Here is a 24,698-nt window from a genome sequence, read left to right on the forward strand (position 1 = left end):
GCGAAGATGGATGGAGCCAAATACAGGACCATTCTGGAAGAAAACCTGATGGAGTCTGCAAAAGACCTGAGACTGGGACGGAGATTTGTCTTCCAACAAGACAATGATCCAAAACATAAAGCAAAATCTACAATGGAATGGTTAAAAAATAAACATATCCAGGTGTTAGAATGGCCAAGTCAAAGTCCAGACCTGAATCCAATCGAGAATCTGTGGAATGAACTGAAAACTGCTGTTCACAAATGCTCTCCATCCAACCTCACTGAGCTCGAGCTGTTTTGCAAGGAGGAATGGGAAAAAAATGCAAAACTGATAGAGACATACCCCAAGCGACTTACAGCTGTAATCGCAGCAAAAGTTGGCGCTACAAAGTATTAACTTAAGGGGGCTGAATAATTTTGCACGCCCAATTTTTCAGTTTTTGATATGTTAAAAAAGTTTGAAATATCCAATAAATGTCGTTCCACTTCATGATTGTGTCCCACTTGTTGTTGATTCTTCACAAAAAAATACAGTTTTATATCTTTATGTTTGAAGCCTGAAATGTGGCAAAAGGTCGCAAAGTTCAAGGGGGGCGAATACCTTCGCAAGGCACTGTAGGTTGTGCAACGGGGCCTCCCACTCCCCTTTCTATTCTGGTTAGAACCAGTTTGCTCTGTTCTGTGAAGGGAGTAGTACACAGCATTGTACGAGATCGTCAGTTTCCTGGTAATTTCTCGCTTGGCCTTCATTTCTCAGAACAAGAATAGACTGACAAATTTTCCCGAAGAAATGTTTTTGTTTCAGGCCATTTTTAGCCTGTAATGGAACCCACAAATGCTGATGCTCCATACTTACCTAGTCTAAAGAAGTTTTAGTGATTTTTTTTAATCAGAAAAACAGTTTTCAGCTGTGCTAACATAATTGCAAATGGGTTTTCTAATGATCAATTAGGTTTTTAAAAACTTTTATCTCACACAACGTGCCATTGGAACACAGGAATGATGGTTGCTGAGAAAACTCTGCCGTTTCCAGCTACAACAGTCATTTACAACATTAACAATGTCAACAATGTATTTCTGATCAATTTGATGTTATTTTAATGGACAAGAAATGTGCTTTTCTTTCAAAAACAAGGACATTTCTAAGTGACCCCAAACTTTTGAATGGTTGTGGACATATATTCAAAAATGGAACAAATCGACACACAACAGCCCACAATGACATAGAAAAAACTTTTTTAACATTTATTTAAAAAAAAACGTTGTTGAAGCACCTTTGGAAGTGATCAACCCGCGAGTCTTCTTTGGTATGATGCTGCCAATCCTGTCACACCTGTATTTGGGAAGTTTCTCACATTTTTCTCTGCATATTTTTTCAGGTATCTCCAGAGATGTCCAGTTAGGTTCAAGTCCGGCCTCTGGCTGGGCCACTCAAGGACATTCAGATACTTGTCCCGAAGCCACTCCTGCATTGTCTTGGCTGTGTGCTTAGGGTCAGTCCTGTTGGAAGATAAACCTTCGCCCCAGTTTGCGATCTTGAATGCTCGCCAGCAGGTTTTCGTCAAGGATCTATCTGTACTTTGCTACGTTCATCTTTCCCTCGATCCTGGCTAATCTCCCAGTCCCTGCCGTTGAAAAACATCCCCACAGCATGATACTGCCACCACCATGCGTCACCGTAGGGCTGGTGCCAGATTTCCTCCAGACGTGACACTTGGAATTCAGGCCAAAGAGTTCAATTTTGGTTTCATCAGACCAGAGAATCTTGTTTGTCTTGGTTTGAGAGTCCTAAAGGTGGCTTTTTGTCAAACTCCAAGTGGACTGTCATGTGCCTTTTACTGAGGAGTGGCTTCCGTCTGGCCACTACCATAAAGGCCTGATTAGTGGAGTGCTGCAGAGGTGGTGGTCATTCTGGAAGGTTCTCTCATCTCCACAGAAGAACTCCGGAGCCCTGTCAGAGTGACAATTGGGTTCTTGGTCACCTCCCTGACCAAGGCCCTTCTCCCCTGATTGCTCAGTTTTCTGGGCTGCCAGCTCTAGGAAGAGTCTTGGTGGTTCCATACTTCTTCCATTTAAGAATGATGGAGGACACTGTGTTCTTGGGGACCTTCAATGCTGCAGAAATGTTTTGGTACCCTTCCCCAGATCTGTGCCTCAACACAATCCTGTCTCGGAGCTCTATGGACAATTACTTCAACCTCATGGCTTGGCTTTTGCTCTGACATGCACTTTCAACTGTGGGACTTTATATAGACAGGTGTGTGCCTTTCCATATCATATCCAATCAATTGAATTTACCACACATGGATTCCAATAAGTTGTAGAAACGTCTCAAGGATGGTCCATGGAAACAGGATGCACCTGAGATCAATTTCGAGTCTGATAACAAAGGGTCTGAACACTTACATAAAAAAGGTATTCTGTTTTTTAATTTTTTTTTATGCATTTGTGAAAATGTAAAAGAGTATATTTTTGCTTTGCCATTATGAGGTATTGTGTGTAGATTGACAAAGGACAAAAATAATGTAATCTATTTTAGAATAAGGCTGTCACGTAACAAAATGTGGAAAAAGTCAAGGGGTCTGAATACTTTCCAAATACACAGTATATACATACACCAATATATAAATATCAATATATAAATACCAATATATAAATACCAATATATAAATATCAATATATAAATATCAATATCAATATATAAATACCAATATATAAATATCAATATATAAATATTAATATAAAAATATCAATATATAAATATCAATATATAAATATCAATATATACATATCAATATATACATATCAATATATACATATCAATATATAAATATCAATATATAAATACCAATATATAAATATCAATATATAAATATCAATATATAAATACCAATATATAAATATCAATATATAAATATCAATATATAAATATCAATATATAAATATCAATATATAAATACCAATATATAAATACCAATATATAAATGTCAATATATAAATATCAATATATAAATATCAATATATAAATACCAATATATAAATATCAATATATAAATATCAATATATAAATACCAATATATAAATACCAATATATAAATACCAATATATAAATACCAATATATAAATATCAATATATAAATATCAATATATAAATACCAATATATAAATATCAATATATAAATACCAATATATAAATATCAATATATAAATACCAATATATAAATGTCAATATATAAATACCAATATATCAATATCAATATATAAATATCAATATATAAATATCAATATATAAATATCAATATCAATATATAAATACCAATATATAAATATCAATATATAAATACCAAAATATAAATATCAATATATAAATATCAATATATACATATCAATATATAAATACCAATATATAAATACCAATATATAAATATCAATATATAACACAGTACAATGGAGGAAAGTAGCTACATCTGGTGTCAAACTATTGGAGCTAAATGGATCTGTTACGCAAAAAAAAAATCTGCTAATGTTTAAAATAATTCCAACATGTTGAATCCTATCCATCTGAAATAAACTTCAACGCAACAGGAGCACAGAATGGGTGTTTACAGTCATATCCACATGCACAGGAGCCTTTTAAATGCTAACCACTAGCTCCTTTCCATCGATTTTTGTTTAGAGAGAAAGAGAGCTTAAAAAGATCTAGCCTTGGTTAAATTGCATATCATAAGTATGTGTGTTTTGGCATTAGATTTTCAAGATAGATTTTCAAGATTTATGAAAAAAATGTTGATGCAAATAGCACAGAACTGTAGCAGCATGCGGATTGAGGCGCGTCACGCTGGAATTCTAGATGTACACTGCAATGTGCAATTTGATATCCTGTCAAATCTATTTTTGGAAATAAGGTTTGTTATTTTTTGTGTCAATTTAACAGTATGTTTATTAGTTTCTAAAGTGAAAAACCCCCTAAAGTATTGTGATTGTGCGTCTACAATCTAGAGTGTGTGTGTGTGTGTGTGTGTGTGTGTGTGTGTGTGTGTGCTCTCTTGACTGTGTGAGTGTGTCTCGTCTGTGCCTCTCTCTTAATTGCGAGTGGTCCGAGCAGTGAGTTAATGCTCCCCACCCAGCCTCCTTCCCCAACACCACCCACCACCTCCCTCGACCTCTCTCTCTCTCTCTCTCTCTCTCTCTCTCTCTCTCTCATGGGTTGATAATTCTCATCATTGCAAACAGACTTGTATTACATTCATTAGCCAAACACTCACAGCAAATCAGGCCACAGCGCCAGGGGCACCGGTCCTCTTGTAAAATCACATGGCCTAATAGCACTGTTGTATAATTACATTCCATTATCATCTATGAAACCGTGATTCTACAAGCCACACATATTAGTACTAGATTTGTGGTGGGTTTTTTTCCCCTTCTTATTTCACCAGAGGCACTTCGTTAAAAAACCAGCTCGATGATTATTACCGACCAACGTGTTAGCATTTCACATGAGAAAAAAAAAATCTAGTTGTGTTACGTTTGGAAAAGCTAGGAAGCACTTCATTTTTACATGTAGGCCTACTACTAATAAATTACGAATGCATGAAAAGTGAAAATGTATTTAAAATGTGTTTTATTTCGTCCTTGCAGGTCATCGGCAGGGAGGACAGGTTGAAATGCAGTGTGTGCAATGCAAAGACAAGTGTCTGTGTTTATTTCAGTGTTGCAGTATGTATGTTAGTAGATAAATAAGTTAGGGTGTGCATGGGTGTGTCTGGGTGTGGAGGGGTGTGGATGGGTGTGTATGGGTGTGTAGAGATGTGGATGGGTGTGTCTGGGTGTGTCTGGGTGTGGATGGGTGTGTAGAGATGTGGATGGGTTTGGATGGGTGTGGAGGGGTTTGGATGGGTGTGGATGGGTGTGGAGGGGTTTGGATGGGTGTGGAGGTGTGTGGAGGGGTGTGGATGGGTGTGTAAAGATGTGGATGGGTGTGGAGGGGTTTGGAGGGGTGTGGAGGGGTTTGGATGGGTGTGGAGGGGTGTGGATGGGTGTGGAGGGGTGTGGAGGGGTGTGGAGGGGTGTGGAGGGGTGTGGAGGGGTGTGGATGGGTGTGGAGGGGTGTGGATGGGTGTGGATAAGTGTGGAGAGGTGTGATGGGTGTGGATGGGTGTGTTTATAACTGTAGCTTAATTTCCTGAATTAGTGAAAACATTGAGATGATTGAAATTGAGATGGTTTTGATTGAAAGCATCACAATCCCATCGCTCCATAGGATCTAATTTCAAATATGTAATGACATTACACAATCTTTTAAATGAATACTACTCTGGGACAGAGAGAGAATCTACCAATAAACATCTGCAACTAATGGCCAATCAGCTCTTTGTTTCTCACTCACTCACTCACTCACTCACTCACTCACTCACTCACTCACTCACTCTTCTGACTTAGCTGATTTGTGAGGAGCAGCCTTGTTGGTTATGAGCAGTATAAAGCTGTGTTTTATTCCTGATAATGTACCAGAACTCTCACTGTGGAAACATTATAATATGATGATATTTGACACAGGATGCAGTGTGGAAGACATGTAATGTCCACATCCGTATTCATTTCATAGGCCAAAATTTATCAAGCTTTTTTTTTGTTTTGAGGTACATCTCTGATGCAAATTCTTTGTCGACATTTCGCTGGTACGGCATGAGTTCATTTGGTGAGGCTGATATGGTATCACAGTCAGGGTCGCACGCTCACTAAGGTGGGCACCGTACAAACAGTCTCTAGATTAGGACGCCGGGCCTGTCATTGATGCTCTGTATGTATTCATGCCAGCACAGTGGGTCAACATGACAAACTGTTTTATTCAGTGTTAGTCCTTCTTTACCTCACCTCGCAAACATCTTTATTTTTGCAGTTTTACAGAAAGAATGTATAGGAACCACAGATGTATATTTATTGGGGTTTTAGAAACTGAATATCTTGAAAAGAGTGATTTGAGTGATGAAATCAACAATGCATTAAAATAACGAACACAAGGAAGTTACTTGATTTAGATATTCACACACACACACCGGGGAGTATTGTGTGAGAACCCAGGGAGAATCGTAATCGAACCCGGGGAAAATCGTATGAGAACCCGGGGAGTATCGTGTGAGAACATGGGAAGTATCGTATGAGAACCCGGAGAGTATCGTGTGAGAACCCGGGAGTATCATATGAGAACCCGGGGAGTATCATATGAGAACCTGGGGAGTATCGTGTGAGAACCCGGAGAGTATCGTGTGAGAACCCGGGGAGTATCATATGAGAACCTGGGGAGTATCGTGTGAGAACCCGGAGAGTATCATGTGAGAACCCGGGAGTATCATATGAGAACCCGGGGAGTATCGTATGAGAACCCGGGGAGTATCGTGTGAGAACCCGGGGAGTATCGTGTGAGAACCCGGAGAGTATCATGTGAGAACCCGGGGAGTATCATGTGAGAACCCGGGGAGTATCGTGTGAGAACCCGGAGAGTATCATGTGAGAACCTGGGGAGTATCGTGTGAGAATCCGGGGAGTATCGTGTGAGAATCCGGGGAGTATCATATGAGAACCTGGGGAGTATCGTGTGAGAACCCGGAGAGTATCATGTGAGAACCCGGGAGTATCATATGAGAACCCGGGGAGTATCGTGTGAGAACCCGGGGAGTATCGTGTGAGAACCCGGAGAGTATCGTGTGAGAACCCGGGAGTATCGTGTGAGAACCCGGGAGTATCGTGAGAACCCGGGAGTATCGTGTGAGAACCCGGGAGTATCATGTGAGAACCCGGGAGTATCATGTGAGAACCCGGGAGTATCATGTGAGAACCCGGGGAGTATCATGTGAGAACCCGGGGAGTATCATGTGAGAACCCGGGAGTATCATGTGAGAACCCGGGAGTATCGTGTGAGAACCCGGGGAGTATCGTGTGAGAACCCGGGGAGTATCGTGTGAGAACCTGGGGAGTATCATGTGAGAACCCGGGGAGTATCGTGTGAGAACCCGGGGAGTATCATATGAGAACCCGGGGAGTATCGTGTGAGAACCCGGGGAGTATCATATGAGAACCCGGGGAGTATCATGTGAGAACCCGGGGAGTATCGTGTGAGAACCCGGGGAGTATCATATGAGAACCTGGGGAGTATCGTGTGAGAACCCGGGGAGTATCATATGAGAACCTGGGGAGTATCGTGTGAGAACCCGGAGAGTATCATGTGAGAACCCGGGAGTATCATATGAGAACCCGGGGAGTATCGTGTGAGAACCCGGGGAGTATCGTGTGAGAACCCGGAGAGTATCGTGTGAGAACCCGGGAGTATCGTGTGAGAACCCGGGGAGTATCGTGTGAGAACCCGGGGAGTATCGTGTGAGAACCCGGGGAGTATCCTGTGAGAACCCGGGGAGTATCGTGTGAGAACCCGGGGAGTATCGTGTGAGAACCCGGGGAGTATCGTGTGAGAACCCGGGGAGTATCGTGTGAGAACCCGGGGAGTATCGTGTGAGAACCCGGGGAGTATCGTGTGATGGGCTGTCCGAGGAGGGAGTTATCACACGACACGCCCCCGTGTTTGAGGGCCTTATTGCTTTCATAAAATGGTTGCCAACATATATATTTTTTAATAAACGATTAACTACATGCTTTCATTAAAAACATTATTTGAATGTGTAAATGTATTTTACATTTTACTTCATCCATCCACCACACGATACAGTTTGGAGAAAAGCCAGTTGATAGTTCGAAGGTTCTTAAGTTGCTAACCAAACAGGTTGGTAATTCATTAAATTCTCATGTTTTGACCCAGTCCTTCATTCAATTCATTCTATTCCTTCCACGTCGCTATGCTAAACAAATCGTTGGCATGAAGCTAGCGAGCAATGTTCAATAATGGCGAGAGATAAGAAGTTCAATAAATAATGATTTAATTTTTACCTTTATTTAACCAGGCAAGTCAGTTAAGAACAAATTCTTATTTTCAATGACGGCCTAGGAAAAGTGGGTTAACTGCCTGTTCAGGGGCAGAACGACAGATTTGTACATTGTCAGCTCGGGGGTTTGAACTCGCAACCTTCCGGTTGCTAGTCCAATGCTCTAACCACTAGGCTACCCTGCTTGTTTTAAAGGAACAACCCGGCTTTATGCCATATCTTGTAATCCTCCATCTTGTTGATTCCTTTCTGTGTTCTGAGTGACAGACATGTATGTATGTAACCAATAAACTAAATGTAATTATACTGTAAATGCATCATGTTTTAAGTGGATACGTTTTAGGACGTTGTGAGAAAGACATTTCATGACCCCCTTCATTCTTTTCAATATCATGTTAATTTAATGCCAAACTCGATGCTTATAGGGCAGCATCTACAGTCTCATGCCTGCTTGTTGCAGGTCAGTTCTGTGTTTGTGAAGGCTCCTAGAGTCTCCATAATGGGCTCCAGCCGCTCCCACCTGGCCATTGTAACCCGTCCCAAATGGCACTCTATTTCCTATAGAGTCACTACCTATGACCAACACATTGTAACCCCTCCCAAATGGCACTCTATTCCCTTTAGAGTCACTACCTATGACCAACACATTGTAACCCATCCCAAATGGCACTCTATTCCCTTTAGAGTCACTACCTATGACCAACACATTGTAACCCTTCCCAAATGGCACTCTATTCCCTATAGAGTCACTACCTATGACCAACACATTGTAACCCGTCCCAAATGGCACTCTATTCCCTATAGAGTCACTACCTATGACCAACACATTGTAACCCCTCCCAAATGGCACTCTATTCCCTTTAGAGCCACTACCTATGACCAACACATTGTAACCCATCCCAAATGGCACTCTATTCCCTATAGAGTCACTACCTATGACCAACACATTGTAACCCATCCCAAATGGCACTCTATTCCCTATAGAGTCACTACCTATGACCAACACATTGTAACCCATCCCAAATGGCACTCTATTCCCTATAGAGCCACTACCTATGACCAACACATTGTAACCCCTCCCAAATGGCACTCTATTCCCTTTAGAGCCACTACCTATGACCAACACATTGTAACCCATCCCAAATGGCACTCTATTCCCTATAGAGTCACTACCTATGACCAACACATTGTAACCCGTCCCAAATGGCACTCTATTCCCTATAGAGTCACTACCTATGACCAACACATTGTAACCCGTCCCAAATGGCACTCTATTCCCTATAGAGTCACTACCTATGACCAACACATTGTAACCCCTCCCAAATGGCACTCTATTCCCTATAGAGTCACTACCTATGACCAACACATTGTAACCCGTCCCAAATGGCACTCTATTCCCTATAGAGTCACTACCTATGACCAACACATTGTAACCCGTCCCAAATGGCACTCTATTCCCTATAGAGTCACTACCTATGACCAACACATTGTAACCCCTCCCAAATGGCACTCTATTCCCTTTAGAGTCACTACCTATGACCAACACATTGTAACCCGTCCCAAATGGCACTCTATTCCCTTTAGAGTCACTACCTATGACCAAGACATTGTAACCCGTCCCAAATGGCACTCTATTCCCTATAGAGTCACTACCTATGACCAACACATTGTAACCCATCCCAAATGGCACTATATTCCCTATAGAGTCACTACCTTTGACCAACACATTGTAACCCGTCCCAAATGGCACTCTATTCCCTATAGAGTCACTACCTATGACCAACACATTGTAACCCGTCCCAAATGGCACTCTATTCCCTATAGAGTCACTACCTATGACCAACACATTGTAACCCGTCCCAAATGGCACTCTATTCCCTATAGAGTCACTACCTATGACCAACACATTGTAACCCCTCCCAAATGGCACTCTATTCCCTTTAGAGTCACTACCTATGACCAACACATTGTAACCCGTCCCAAATGGCACTCTATTCCCTATAGAGTCACTACCTATGACCAAGACATTGTAACCCGTCCCAAATGGCACTCTATTCCCTATAGAGTCACTACCTATGACCAACACATTGTAACCCATCCCAAATGGCACTATATTCCCTATAGAGTCACTACCTTTGACCAACACATTGTAACCCGTCCCAAATGGCACTCTATTCCCTATAGAGTCACTACCTTTGACCAACCCATAGTAATGCCTCCCAATGCCTTTAAATAGGACTCATTTTCAAGACGAGAGGAGGGAGGTCGCCAATGCTGAGAAAACTATTTTCTGGGGAATATCTCTCCTTCCTCCTCTGCTTCTCATTTACCTGAGATTTGAATGCCTTCCTCTGTCGATCATTGTTGCTCCTGGAATTTCAAACTCCTGTTTTGTTTACCCCCATCATACACACCACATCGTTCTGTTAGTGCCTGTCACACTGTACCACTGGCATGACATATTCATGCTTGAAAGACCTCGTTTTGAGTTACCAAACAGAGGAGAGAGGCAGTATCTTGTGGATTGATGGGTATAGCACATGGCAGTATTTTCATTTAGAGAATGACAAGCATTTTTTTTTAAAGGCCTCCTCTTTATTGATATTCTCTCTGATTTAAGTTATCAATATAATAACATTTTAATGTCTGTGTGATAGTAGCCATTTAAAATGTCCTCTCAGAGGGATGTTAATGCAGATCAGACGTGGCTATGATGATAATGATAATAATTGTGTCCTAAGCTGTTATCACTCTGCAATACATTAACATTGCTTCTCTCTCCCGCGCGCACTCTCGCTCTCTCTCCAATTAAGAACCTATAACCATTAACATAACTACAGCTTTGAAAAACTCCCTGCATTTCTCCTAATGCAGTTTCCCCCTTCCAGATGGCCATTTATTTCACTGCAGTTCCTTATTTCAGCTGGCCATTTATTTCACTGCAGTTTCCCCTTTCAGCTGGCCATTTATTTCACTGCAGTTCCCCCTTTCAGCTGGCCATTTATTTCACTGCAGTTTCCCCTTTCAGCTGGCCATTTATTTCACTGCAGTTTCCTCTTTCAACTGGCCATTTATTTCACTGCAGTTCCTTATTTCAGCTGGCCATTTATTTCACTGCAGTTTCCTCTTTCAGCTGGCCATTTATTTCACTGCAGTTTCTCCTTTCAGCTGGCCATTTATTTCACTGCAGTTTCTCCTTCAGCTGGCCATTTATTTCACTGCAGTTTCTCCTTTCAGCTGTCCATTTATTTCACTGCAGTTTCCTCTTTCAGTTGGACATTTTTTTCACTGCAGTTTCCCCTTTCAGCTGGCCATTTAATTCACTGCAGTTTCCTCTTTCAGTTGGACATTTGTTTCACTGCATTTTGTTGATGCTAGTTCTTGTTCCAGTTGGTTGGTTTTTCATCTTATTTTTCCCGAAGCCGGGTCTCAAATGTGGGCCATTTGTGTGAGTTATGCTAATTTGTTAGGGCAACGAATGCATTAATTTCATTAGCAAATGGCCTCAAAGCTATTACCATAATTAACAGAGTAGGTGTGTCACAAACAATCATGTTAAAATTTGCGAGTTAATTATTAAGATTTTGTTCTGAGGGACCTAGATTTGACATGAGTCGCCGAGGGAAAGACGAGGAGAGGGGAAAGAAGTGAACGCATTCCAGTAGGCTAAGGTGGAGGGGACGAGGGAGGAGTGGTGGTGATGGTAGTAGGGAGGGAACGTGGGAGGGAGTGTGGTGATGGTAGTGAGGAGGGAACGAGGGAGGAGTGGTGGTGATGGTAGAGAGGAGGGAACGAGGGAGAAGTCGTGGTGATGGTAGTGAGGAAGGAACGAGGGAGGAGTGGTGGTGATGGTAGAGAGGAGGGAACGAGGGAGAAGTCGTGGTGATGGTAGTAGGGAGGGAACGAGGGAGGAGTGGTGGTGATGGTAGTAGGGAGGGAATGTGGGAAGGAGGTGATGATGGTGGTAGGGAGGGAACGTGGGAGGGGGGTGGTGATGGTAGTGAGGAGGGAACGTGGGAGGGGGTGTGGCGATGGTAGTGAGGAGGGAACGAGGGAGGGGTGGTGGTGATGGTAGTGAGGAGGGAACGAGGGAGGGGGGTGGTGATGGTAGTGAGGAGGGAACGAGGGAGGGGGTGGTGATGGTAGTGAGGAGGGAACGAGGGAGGGGGTGTGGTGATGGTAGTGAGGAGGGAACGAGGGAGGGGTGGTGATGGTAGTGAGGAGGGAACGAGGGAGAGGGGTGGTGATGGTAGTGAGGAGGGAACGAGGGAGGAGTGGTGGTGATGGTAGTGAGGAGGGAACGAGGGAGGGGGGTGGTGATGGTAGTGAGGAGGGAACGAGGGAGGAGTGGTGGTGATGGTAGTGAGGAGGGAACGAGGGAGGGGGGTGGTGATGGTAGTGAGGAGGGAACGAGGGAGGGGGGTGGTGATGGTAGTGAGGAGGAAACGAGGGAGGAGTGGTGGTGATGGTAGTGAGGAGGGAACGAGGGAGGGGGTGGTGATGGTAGTGAGGAGGGAACGAGGGAGGGGGGTGGTGATGGTAGTGAGGGGGGAACGAGGGAGGGGGGTGGTGATGGTAGTGAGGAGGGAACGAGGGAGGGGTGGTGGTGATGGTAGTGAGGAGGGAACGAGGGAGGGGTGGTGGTGATGGTAGTGAGGGGGGAACGAGGGAGGGGGTGGTGATGGTAGTGAGGATGGAACGAGGGAGGAGTGGTGGTGATGGTAGTGAGGAGGGAACGAGGGAGGAGAGGTGGTGATGGTAGTGAGGAGGGAACGAGGGAGGGGGGTGGTGATGGTAGTGAGGGGGAACGAGGGAGGGGGTGGTGATGGTAGTGAGGAGGGAACGAGGGAGGGGTGGTGGTGATGGTAGTGAGGAGGGAACGAGGGAGGGGGGTGGTGATGGTAGTGAGGAGGGAACGAGGGAGGGGGGTGGTGATGGTAGTGAGGGGGGAACGAGGGAGGGGGTGGGTGATGGTAGTGAGGGGGGAACGAGGGAGGGGGGTGGTGATGGTAGTGAGGAGGGAACGAGGGAGGGGGGTGGTGATGGTAGTGAGGGGGGAACGAGGGAGGGGGGTGGTGATGGTAGTGAGGGGGAACGAGGGAGTGTAAGGGGGCGACTTTTGCATGTTGACAGCTCACATTCCTCACTAATTTCTGCAAATAATGTAGGACCTGTACACACACATGTAACTGGTCCCGGGCATACTACTGATACAGCTGGTAGTATCAGTAACACTACTGTAACACTACTGGTACTACTGATACTACTGGTACTACTGATACTACTGATACTACTGGTACTACTGATACTACTGACACTACTGATACTACTGGTACTACTGATACTACTGGTACTACTGATACTACTGGTACTACTGGTACTACTGATACTACTGGTACTACTGGTACTACTGGTACTACTGGTACTACTGATACTACTGGTACTACTGATACTACTGGTACTACTGGTACAGCTGATACTACTGGTACAGCTGATACTACTGGTACTACTGATACTACTGGTACTACTGGTACAGCTGATACTACTGGTACTACTGGTACTACTGATACTACTGGTACTACTGGTACTACTGGTACTACTGATACTACTGGTACTACTGGTACTACTGATACTACTGACACTACTGGTACTACTGGTACTACTGATACTACTGGTACTACTGATACTACTGGTACTACTGGTACTACTGATACTACTGATACTACTGGTACTACTGGTCCTACTGGTACAGCTGATACTACTGATACTACTAGTACTACTGGTACAGCTGATACTACTGGTACTACTGGTACTACTGGTACTGCTGATACTACTGGTACTACTGGTACAGCTGATACTACTGGTACTACTGGTACAGCTGATACTACTGATACTACTGGTACTACTGGTACAGCTGATACTACTGGTACTACTGGTACAACTGATACTACTGGTACTACTGGTACAGCTGATACTACTGGTACTACTGGTACTACTGGTATTACTGATACTACTGATACTACTGGTACTACTGGTACAGCTGATACTACTGGTACTACTGGTACTACTGATACTACTGGTACTACTGGTACAGCTGATACTACTGATACTACTGGTACTACTGGTACAGCTGATACTACTGGTACTACTGGTACTACCGATACTAATGGTACTACTGGTACTACTGGTACTACTGATACTACTGGTACTACTGATACTACTGGTACTACTGGTACTACTGATACTACTGGTACAGCTGATACTACTGGTACTACTGATACTACTGGTACTACTGGTACAGCTGATACTACTGGTACTACTGGTACTACTGATACTACTGGTACTACTGGTACTACTGGTACTACTGACACTATACAGCTGGTAGTATCAGTAACACTACTGTAACACTACTGGTACTACTGATACTACTGGTACTACTGATACTACTGATACTACTGGTACTACTGATACTACTGACACTACTGATACTACTGGTACTACTGGTACTACTGATACTACTGATACTACTGGTACTACTGATACTACTGGTACTACTGATACTACTGACACTACTGATACTACTGGTACTACTGATACTACTGGTACTACTGGTACTACTGGTACTACTGGTACTACTGGTACTACTGATACTACTGGCACTACTGATACTACTGGTACTACTGGTACAGCTGATACTACTGGTACTACTGATACTACTGATACTACTGGTACTACTGATACTACTGACACTACTGGTACTACTGGTACTACTGATACTACTGGTACTACTGGTACTACTGATACTACTGGTACTACTGGTACTACTGGTACTACTGGTACTACTGATACTACTGGCACTACTGATACTACTGGTACTACTGGTACAGCTGATACTACTGGTACAGCTGATACTACTGGTACTACTGATACTACTGGTACTACTGGTACAGCTGATACTACTGGTACTACTGGTACTACTGGTACTACTGGTACTACTGGTACTACTGGTACTACTGATACTACTGACACTACTGGTACTACTGGTACTACTGATACTACTGGTACTACTGATACTACTGGTACTACTGGTACTACTGATACTACTGATACTACTGGTACTACTGGTACTACTGGTACAGCTGATACTACTGATACTACTAGTACTACTGGTACAGCTGATACTACTGGTACTACTGGTACTACTGGTACTACTGGTACTGCTGATACTACTGGTACTACTGGTACAGCTGATACTACTGGTACTACTGGTACAGCTGATACTACTGGTACTACTGGTACAGCTGATACTACTGGTACTACTGGTACAGCTGATACTACTGGTACTACTGGTACAGCTGATACTACTGGTACTACTGGTACAGCTGATACTACTGGTACTACTGGTACTACTGGTATTACTGATACTACTGATACTACTGGTACTACTGGTACAGCTGATACTACTGGTACTACTGGTACTACTGATACTACTGGTACTACTGGTACAGCTGATACTACTGATACTACTGGTACTACTGGTACAGCTGATACTACTGGTACTACTGGTACTACCGATACTAATGGTACAGCTGGTACTACTGGTACAGCCGGTACTACTGGTACAGTTGATACTACTGGTACTACTGGTACAGCTGGTACTACTGGATGAACAGGCAATGTTGCTTTGAAGAATGGCTTTTTAAATGGATGTTGCTTCTCAAACCTTTTTGCTAAACTCTTACTGTAACAATGGTATGACATTTAAACAATAACTCTATGAAGAAGCACTTTTTGTTCTGTGACAACTAGTTTGTATGAAAATCTTTGAGAATGTAAATTAGCCACAAGGTCACCAACATAATAACAACAACCCACTCAACAAGGCAGCGTGGTTGAATGTAAGGTCAGGAACAATATTTAATGTTCATCAATAGTAGGGTCAGTCTGCCTCTACAGCAGCACACAGTTACCAGGCTCACACAATTTCCCTCTTTTTTCTTAACCCTGGTGCCCCCTCAATTCCCCTCCCCCCTGCCCTCCTGCCCCGGGCTGAATTCATTTGAGTTCCTGCTTGGGAGGTTCCCGGGGCTGATTCAGTCAAGCGCTTGTTTAATTGGCTCCCAGCCATTCAAATTGAAACTGATGGAGAATTAATAATAGCTATAATTGGTTCCCACACTGGTTGTAACCTTGGAAACCTCCTCAAAAGATGGAAATGGTGTTCCTGGTGGTGGTTTGGGCTGGACGGTTCTCAAAATGGGAGGTCGGACATACTCTGGGGGTGATTACAGAGTACATGAATGCGAGCACGCAAACACACACAGACACACAAACTCTCTCTCTCTCTCTCTCTCTTTCTCTCTCTCTCTCTCTCTCCTTAATTTGCAAACTGTTTGTCTTACATTGTTTTGATGACACAACTGTGTGTGGAATGTAAAGTCAGAGTTAATGCTGAAAACCACTGGGTACTCGGGGAAGAAAAAGCAGCTTAAACTGGGAAAAATCGATTTGAACGGTCATCCAACTTGGAATTCCAACTCAGGACCTCGGGCCTCTTTGCAGAGCTACAATTTTCCGACCTGAAGATCACTGACGCCATGATTTGACCTCGTATTTTTCAGAGTTTCCAGTTGTCTTGAATGCGCCAGTAAATCAAATCAAATCAAATCAAATTGTATTTGTCACATACACATGGTTAGCAGATGTTTAATGCGAGTGTAGCGAAATGCTTGTGCTTCTAGTTCCGACAATGCAGTAATAAACAACAAGTAATCTAACTAACAATTCCTAATCTACTGTCTTATACACAGTGTAAGGGGATAAAGAATATGTACATAAGGATATATGAATGAGTGATGGTACAGAGCAGCATAGGCAAGATACAGTAGATGGTATCGAGTACAGTATATACATGTGAGATGAGTATGTAAACAAAGTGGCATAGTTAAAGTGGCTAGTGATACATGTATTTCATAAGGATGCAGTCGATGATATAGAGTACAGTATATACGTATGCATATGAGATGAATAATGTAGGGTAAGTAACATTATATAAGGTAGCATTGTTTAAAGTAGCTATAAGCTGTGTGTGGAGCAGAGTTTCCATGTGCCTGTCATTACCTCCACCTCACCCTCAAAGTGAGAACCACGTTTCAGGAAAAACCAGGGAAAATGCAGACACACACACACACACACACACACACACACACACACACACACACACACACACACACACACACACACACACACACACACACACACACACAGCTGTGAATGGTTCAGAAACAGGGAAAACACAGGTGGTTCCCACAAAGGCCCTCCTGGCCACAGGGATCAGAAACTCAGAGAGTAAGGGCCCAACACGTGTTATAGGGCCTCTAAAAATCAGCTTTATTTTTTTGCCTGATTCTTTTAATTTTTTTTCTCCCAAATTTCTTTTCACCGCTTTGTTTTTCCAGGTGTTCGTTTTTCTCTTCAGGTTTTTCGCTCTCTCAAATATCACAGTGTTTTTAATAGAATAACAACAAAATTGGATGTTCTAAGGCCACAAAAAGGCTTAAACCACACCAGAAGGCTACTTTTGAAGTCGGGGGGGACGGGACTTTAATTCAACTGTGCACTAGACAGAGACTGTTGTTTGGTTAGCAATGTTTATGTAGACTCATGCGATCACAGTTTGCACCCCCCCCCCAAAACATGGCCACTGGTTTCATGATGTCATTTTGCAAAGTTGCCTAAGGCTACTTTATAGTTAACATTTAATTGAGGAGGTTTTTGGGAAAGGCCTTTCCATCTACCAGAAGACTGTTTTTGTTAGCATCATCGCTAACGGCTACACAAAGTGGTAAACACACACACACACAGACAGACAGGGGCATTCCTGTGTCGTTGCCTCTTCAGAAAGTTGAAGGAAAATATAAGTCAGTAGCCTGGTTTCCATCCAACTGGCGACAGATTTTCATGTGAATATTCTACAATCCGCGTAAAGAAAATATGAAGATTTTCCTCACCTGTGGTTTGTTTCTACCAAACGGAACTTGTTGCAGATAAAAATCAGTTTGTCATGACGTAGCGCACACAAAATTAACTTTTTCAAGCACAGAAATAAAAATGGAATGTTGTGTCCATCACATTTTGAACTCTACCCGATAGTTGTGTCACAAAAAAACGTTTAAACCTTTTACTGCAGTGGGTTAAATCGGGGTGACACAGAGTGTTTCTGGGTCTTAAACACATCTACATTCAAACAAATGTATACACCTCAAAACACATGGTTATGGACTTAAAAAAAGAAGAAGACACCATGTCAGATATAGTTTTAAATGTATTAAATGTTTAGTTTGCATCCCAAAACTGTACTTTATATATATATCACAGAAGACGAAATATAACAAAACCATTTGACATAGAGAAATTTGATTTTAGGCGGGTAAAAAAAATAAATGTTTATCAGTTATGAAATTATGAAATATGTTTGGTCATTCCACTGCAGGAAAGGGATCTACGTAGCAAATGTTCCTACCCTGGGGTTTTTATTTGTTAAACGATCATGTCACCAGAATAAGACCCTGGATATTTATTGGAAAGGAGCATCAAGCTCATCACTGTGCACTTTCACCACCCTGAAAAGTTCATCATCATTTATTTCATCTATAGACTCATTTAAACTGCACGGTTTCCCCAGGTCGTAGTGGGAAGACCACACACCGTGTCATTACGTGACTCCACGTTTAGTTTCGATATGATGCTTATTACATCAATAGCTGCACATAGAGACATTTCCAACGCCATTTCTTGCATAATTAAATGACAGACACAAAAATGTCCCACCATGTCGAATGGAACAGATTGTCTGTCGGCATTTATACAATTTTACCAAAACGTCCTGTTTCCATCGCAGCTGTCGGGATTTTGTTTTTATACAGTCATACTGTGGATGGCAACGTGGTTACTGATGCGCTATGTTCATGTTTTATGATAATCTTCGACAAATTCAATCAGATAACAATACATTTGTTTGATTTCCTACTATTTCTTACTAAGTTAGTTGATTTCAATACATTTTTTAATATTGTTTTAATTCCGTGATTCCGACCGCGTTCTCCGCAACGCTGATTTCAACGGGGCCCTAATCCAGGGTACAGAACATGCTACCTTGGCTGGTGCTTTGCTGAAAACCCCATTGAAAACAATCACTTTATTTTAAAAAGCATGTGTGAACCCTTTTGAACATCCACTGAAAACATAACTGATGTTTTGAATTCAGGTACAAACCACACTTTAATAATTCAACAGACCAGTCCTAAATATATTACGTTAATGCTAGAACATTGCCCTATTGTTTGATAAGATGTTATTCATTCTCTTGAAATGTTGTGTTGAAAGCTAATGGGAATGCACTATTAATGTAATACCCACATTGAAAAGGCCTTCAACACATCACATGACTCAATATTAAGTGTTAAAGCTGTTTGTTAAAGGAAACCACTGCAGACATACAACACAAGATAATTAAATGCTGCCACACAAATATTTCTGATTTGCTTCCATTGTGTTTGCAGTGCAGTTTGTTTGTGCTGTTTGGGCTTGGTGTAAATAGGGCACATGAAATGATTTGCATTACGTAGTATTACGTACTATACTGTAAATAGGATGTCATTTGAGATGTCGACGCCCTGTGTATTCTCTGTGTTGAAATGTAGACCGCGTAATCGGTCCCCGTTCACATGTGGGCCAAGATAAGAGTGGTTTTTATTTGTAAATCTATCCCGAGAGGCCTCATTCTTGACTCTGACTATGGTAAGCCGTGCCTCCGAGCCATAGCACTGTGATTTGCAGTGTGGGTGTGTGTGTGTGTGTGTGTGTGTGCGTGTGCGTGTGCTAGTGCGTGCGTGTGTTTGTCAGAGGGGTGTAACTGGTCCTCCGTTCACGGTCCCCACCCTTTGCCTCGGGACCCTTGGTAATTGAGAGATGATCTGAGCATCACACACACACACACACACACACACACACACAACCACAAAGCATGGTCACACTGCCCCAGGAAGTGAACGCAAATAATCTTTGTAACGAGCCCTGGATGAGGATGTGCTGTTTTTCCATCTCACAAAGGAAACAAGGGGACTGTGGGACAGTAGAGGAACATGATATCTCATAGTCTCATACAGACACTAACTGGCCTCATATATTGATTCATCGTATGCCAATAACAGAGAAGAGCTTCTCAATACCGTGTGTTATATATTCATGGAGGAGGGAAAGCAATTTTTTGTACTTTGTTTTGGTACTCTGACGTGTCTAACGTCTTACAGCACCTTGAACCGGTGGTATACCCTTGCCAGAGAGCATCGTCAACAACAGCACTTTGTTTCAACACAATCTGCCGCATTTTACAGTGTGTGTTCTCATTCAGAGGCATCCTTTCCGCTCCTCCCTCATTACGTCAATTCTACAGTACCAGAATCCATTGCGAAGGAAACTTTATTACACATTTGACACTTTGAGCCACATTGACTTTAATTAAACTCTCTGAATAGACACATATGCATAGATATTGCCATATTTTATCGGCTGATAAAAAAGGGAGTTTATTTGATAAACTACAAAGAAACCATTTATTCACACCAAAACAGCACTTTGCGCCATGACAAATTACACTTAAGTCTCATGAATAATTCTCAAATTCTGAGCAATCAGGTTTTAAAGGGGTTGTAAATCCTGTTTTAACTGGCTTCATTCATTACGGCCTGCCTTACGGAACAGATACTTAAACACTCTTCTGTCTGGGAACGTCACGCCCTGCTCTGTCTGTGTTTTACAGGATGGTGTCCCGTTAGCTGACTAGGACCTGATATATTGTCTGTCCTAAATGGTGCCCTTTTCCATTTATAGTGCACTGCTTTTTTTTATTTTTTTATAACCAGGGCCCATAGGGATCTGGTCCAAAATATTGCAGAATATAGGAAATAGGGTGGCTGTGCCATTTGAGATGCAGTGATGATGTGTTGCATTACAGGACATGAAGACGTGCTGGTGGTCCTCGTTAGAATTCTAGGTAACCCCGGGCAGAGGGTGTCAAATGCTCACAGAATTTACAGCTCAGTTTGGAACCCAACGACACAGCGAGAGGTGAGGAGAGAGGAGAGAGGAGAGGAGAGAGGAGAGAGGAGAGGAGAGAGGAGAGAGTGGAGGAGAGAGGAGAATGGCTGTCGTAGAAGAGAGGGGAGAATGGCTGTCGTAGAGGAGAGAGGAGAATGGCTGTCATAGAGGAGAGAGGAGAGAGTGGAGGAGAGAGGAGAATGGCTGTCATAGAGGAGAGAGGAGAATGGCTGTCGTAGAGGAGAGAGGAGAATGGCTGTCATAGAGGAGAGAGGAGAGAGTGGAGGAGAGAGGAGAATGGCTGTCGTAGAAGAGAGGGGAGAATGGCTGTCGTAGCGGAAAAGGAGAATGGCTGTCATAGAGTAGAGAGGAGAATGGCTGTCGTAGAGGAGAGAGGAGAATGGCTGTCCTGGAGGAGAATGGCTGTCGTAGTGGAGAGAGGAGAATGGCTGTCGTAGAGGAGAGAGGAGAATGGCTGTCGTAGAGTAGAGAGGAGAATGGCTGTCGTAGAGTAGAGAGGAGAATGGCTGTCGTAGAGGAGAGAGGAGAATGGCTGTCGTAGAGGAGAATGGCTGTCGTAGAGTAGAGAGGAGAATGGCTGTCGTAGAGGAGAGAGGAGAATGGCTGTCGTAGAGGAGAGAGGAGAATGGCTGTCGTAGAGTAGAGAGGAGAATGGCTGTCGTAGAGGAGAGAGGAGAATGGCTGTCGTAGAGGAGAGAGGAGAATGGCTGTCGTGGAGGAGAGGGGAGAATGGCTGTCGTAGAGTAGAGAGGAGAATGGCTGTCGTAGTGAAGAGAGGAGAATGGCTGTCGTAGAGGAGAGAGGAGAATGGCTGTCGTAGAGGAGAGAGGAGAATGGCTGTCGTAGAGGAGAGAGGAGAATGGCTGTCGTAGAGGAGAGGGGAGAATGGCTGTCGTAGTGAAGAGAGGAGAATGGCTGTCGTAGAGGAGAGAGGAGAATGGCTGTCATAGAGGAGAGAGGAGAATGGCTGTCGTAGAGGAGAGAGGAGAATGGCTGTCGTAGAGGAGAGGGGAGAATGGCTGTCGTAGAGGAGAGAGGAGAATGGCTGTCGTGGAGGAGAGGGGAGAATGGCTGTCGTAGAGTAGAGAGGAGAATGGCTGTCGTAGTGAAGAGAGGAGAATGGCTGTCGTAGAGGAGAGAGGAGAATGGCTGTCGTAGAGGAGAGAGGAGAATGGCTGTCGTAGAATAGAGAGGAGAATGGCTGTCATAGAGGAGAGAGGAGAATGGCTGTCGTAGAGGAGAGAGGAGAATGGCTGTCGTAGAGGAGAGAGGAGAATGGCTGTCGTAGAGGAGAGGGGAGAATGGCTGTCGTAGCGGAAAAGGAGAATGGCTGTCGTAGAATAGAGAGGAGAATGGCTGTCATAGAGGAGAGAGGAGAATGGCTGTCGTAGAGGAGAGAGGAGAATGGCTGTCGTAGAGGAGAGAGGAGAATGGCTGTCGTAGAATAGAGAGGAGAATGGCTGTCGTAGAGGAGAGAGGAGAATGGCTGTCGTAGAGGAGAGAGGAGAATGGCTGTCGTAGAGTAGAGAGGAGAATGGCTGTCGTAGAGGAGAGAGGAAAATGGCTGTCGTAGAGGAGAGAGGAGAATGGCTGTCGTAGAGTAGAGAGGAGAATGGCTGTCGTAGAGGAGAGAGGAGAATGGCTGTCGTAGAGGAGAGGGGAGAATGGCTGTCGTAGAGGAGAGAGGAGAATGGCTGTCGTGGAGGAGAGGGGAGAATGGCTGTCGTAGAGTAGAGAGGAGAATGGCTGTCGTAGTGAAGAGAGGAGAATGGCTGTCGTAGAGGAGAGAGGAGAATGGCTGTCGTAGAGGAGAGAGGAGAATGGCTGTCGTAGAATAGAGAGGAGAATGGCTGTCATAGAGGAGAGAGGAGAATGGCTGTCGTAGAGGAGAGAGGAGAATGGCTGTCGTAGAGGAGAGGGGAGAATGGCTGTCATAGAGGAGAGAGGAGAATGGCTGTCGTAGAGGAGAGAGGAGAATGGCTGTCGTAGAGGAGAGAGGAGAATGGCTGTCGTAGAATAGAGAGGAGAATGGCTGTCGTAGAGGAGAGAGGAGAATGGCTGTCGTAGAGGAGAGAGGAGAATGGCTGTCGTAGAGTAGAGAGGAGAATGGCTGTCGTAGAGGAGAGAGGAGAATGGCTGTCGTAGAGGAGAGAGGAGAATGGCTGTCGTAGCGGAAAAGGAGAATGGCTGTCGTAGAATAGAGAGGAGAATGGCTGTCATAGAGGAGAGAGGAGAATGGCTGTCGTAGAGGAGAGAGGAGAATGGCTGTCGTAGAGGAGAGAGGAGAATGGCTGTCGTAGAATAGAGAGGAGAATGGCTGTCGTAGAGGAGAGAGGAGAATGGCTGTCGTAGAGGAGAGAGGAGAATGGCTGTCGTAGAGTAGAGAGGAGAATGGCTGTCGTAGAGGAGAGAGGAGAATGGCTGTCGTAGAGGAGAGAGGAGAATGGCTGTCGTAGAGGAGAGGGGAGAATGGCTGTCATAGCGGAAAAGGAGAATGGCTGTCGTAGAATAGAGAGGAGAATGGCTGTCATAGAGGAGAGAGGAGAATGGCTGTCGTAGAGGAGAGAGGAGAATGGCTGTCGTAGAGGAGAGAGGAGAATGGCTGTCGTAGAATAGAGAGGAGAATGGCTGTCGTAGAGGAGAGAGGAGAATGGCTGTCGTAGAGGAGAGAGGAGAATGGCTGGCGTAGAGTAGAGAGGAGAATGGCTGTCGTAGAGGAGAGAGGAGAATGGCTGTCGTAGAGTAGAGAGGAGAATGGCTGTCGTAGAGTAGAGAGGAGAATGACTGTCGTAGAGGAGAGAGGAGAATGGCTGTCGTAGAGGAGAGAGGAGAATGGCTGTCGTAGAGGAGAGAGGAGAATGGCTGTCGTAGAGTAGAGAGGAGAATGGCTGTCGTAGAGGAGAGAGGAGAATGGCTGTCGTAGAGTAGAGAGGAGAATGGCTGTCGTAGAGGAGAGAGGAGAATGGCTGTCGTAGAGTAGAGAGGAGAATGGCTGTCGTAGAGGAGAGAGGAAAATGGCTGTCGTAGAGGAGAGAGGAGAATGGCTGTCGTAGAGTAGAGAGGAGAATGGCTGTCGTAGAGGAGAGAGGAGAATGGCTGTCGTAGAGTAGAAAGGAGAATGGCTGTCGTAGAGGAGAGAGGAGAATGGCTGTCGTAGAGTAGAGAGGAGAATGGCTGTCGTAGAGGAGAGAGGAGAATGGCTGTCGTAGAGGTGAGAGGAAAATGGCTGTCGTAGAGGAGAGAGGAAAATGGCTGTCGTAGAGGAGAGAGGAGAATGGCTGTCGTAGAGGAGAGAGGAGAATGGCTGTCGTAGAGTAGAGAGTAGAATGGCTGTCGTAGAGTAGAGAGGAGAATGGCTGTCGTAGAGTAGAGAGGAGAATGACTGTCGTAGAGGAGAGAGGAAAATGACTGTCGTAGATGAGAGAGGAGAATGTCTGTCGTAGAGTAGAGAGGAGAATGGCTGTCGTAGAGGAGAGAGGAGAATGGCTGTCGTAGAGTAGAGAGGAGAATGGCTGTCGTAGAGGAGAGAGGAGAATGGCTGTCGTAGAATAGAGAGGAGAATGGCTGTCGTAGAGGAGAGAGGAGAATGGCTGTCGTAGAGGAGAGAGGAGAATGGCTGGCGTAGAGTAGAGAGGAGAATGGCTGTCGTAGAGGAGAGAGGAGA

This window comes from Oncorhynchus masou, chromosome 24 (genome assembly GCF_036934945.1).
Source record: "Oncorhynchus masou masou isolate Uvic2021 chromosome 24, UVic_Omas_1.1, whole genome shotgun sequence".
Taxonomy (NCBI): domain Eukaryota; kingdom Metazoa; phylum Chordata; class Actinopteri; order Salmoniformes; family Salmonidae; genus Oncorhynchus; species Oncorhynchus masou.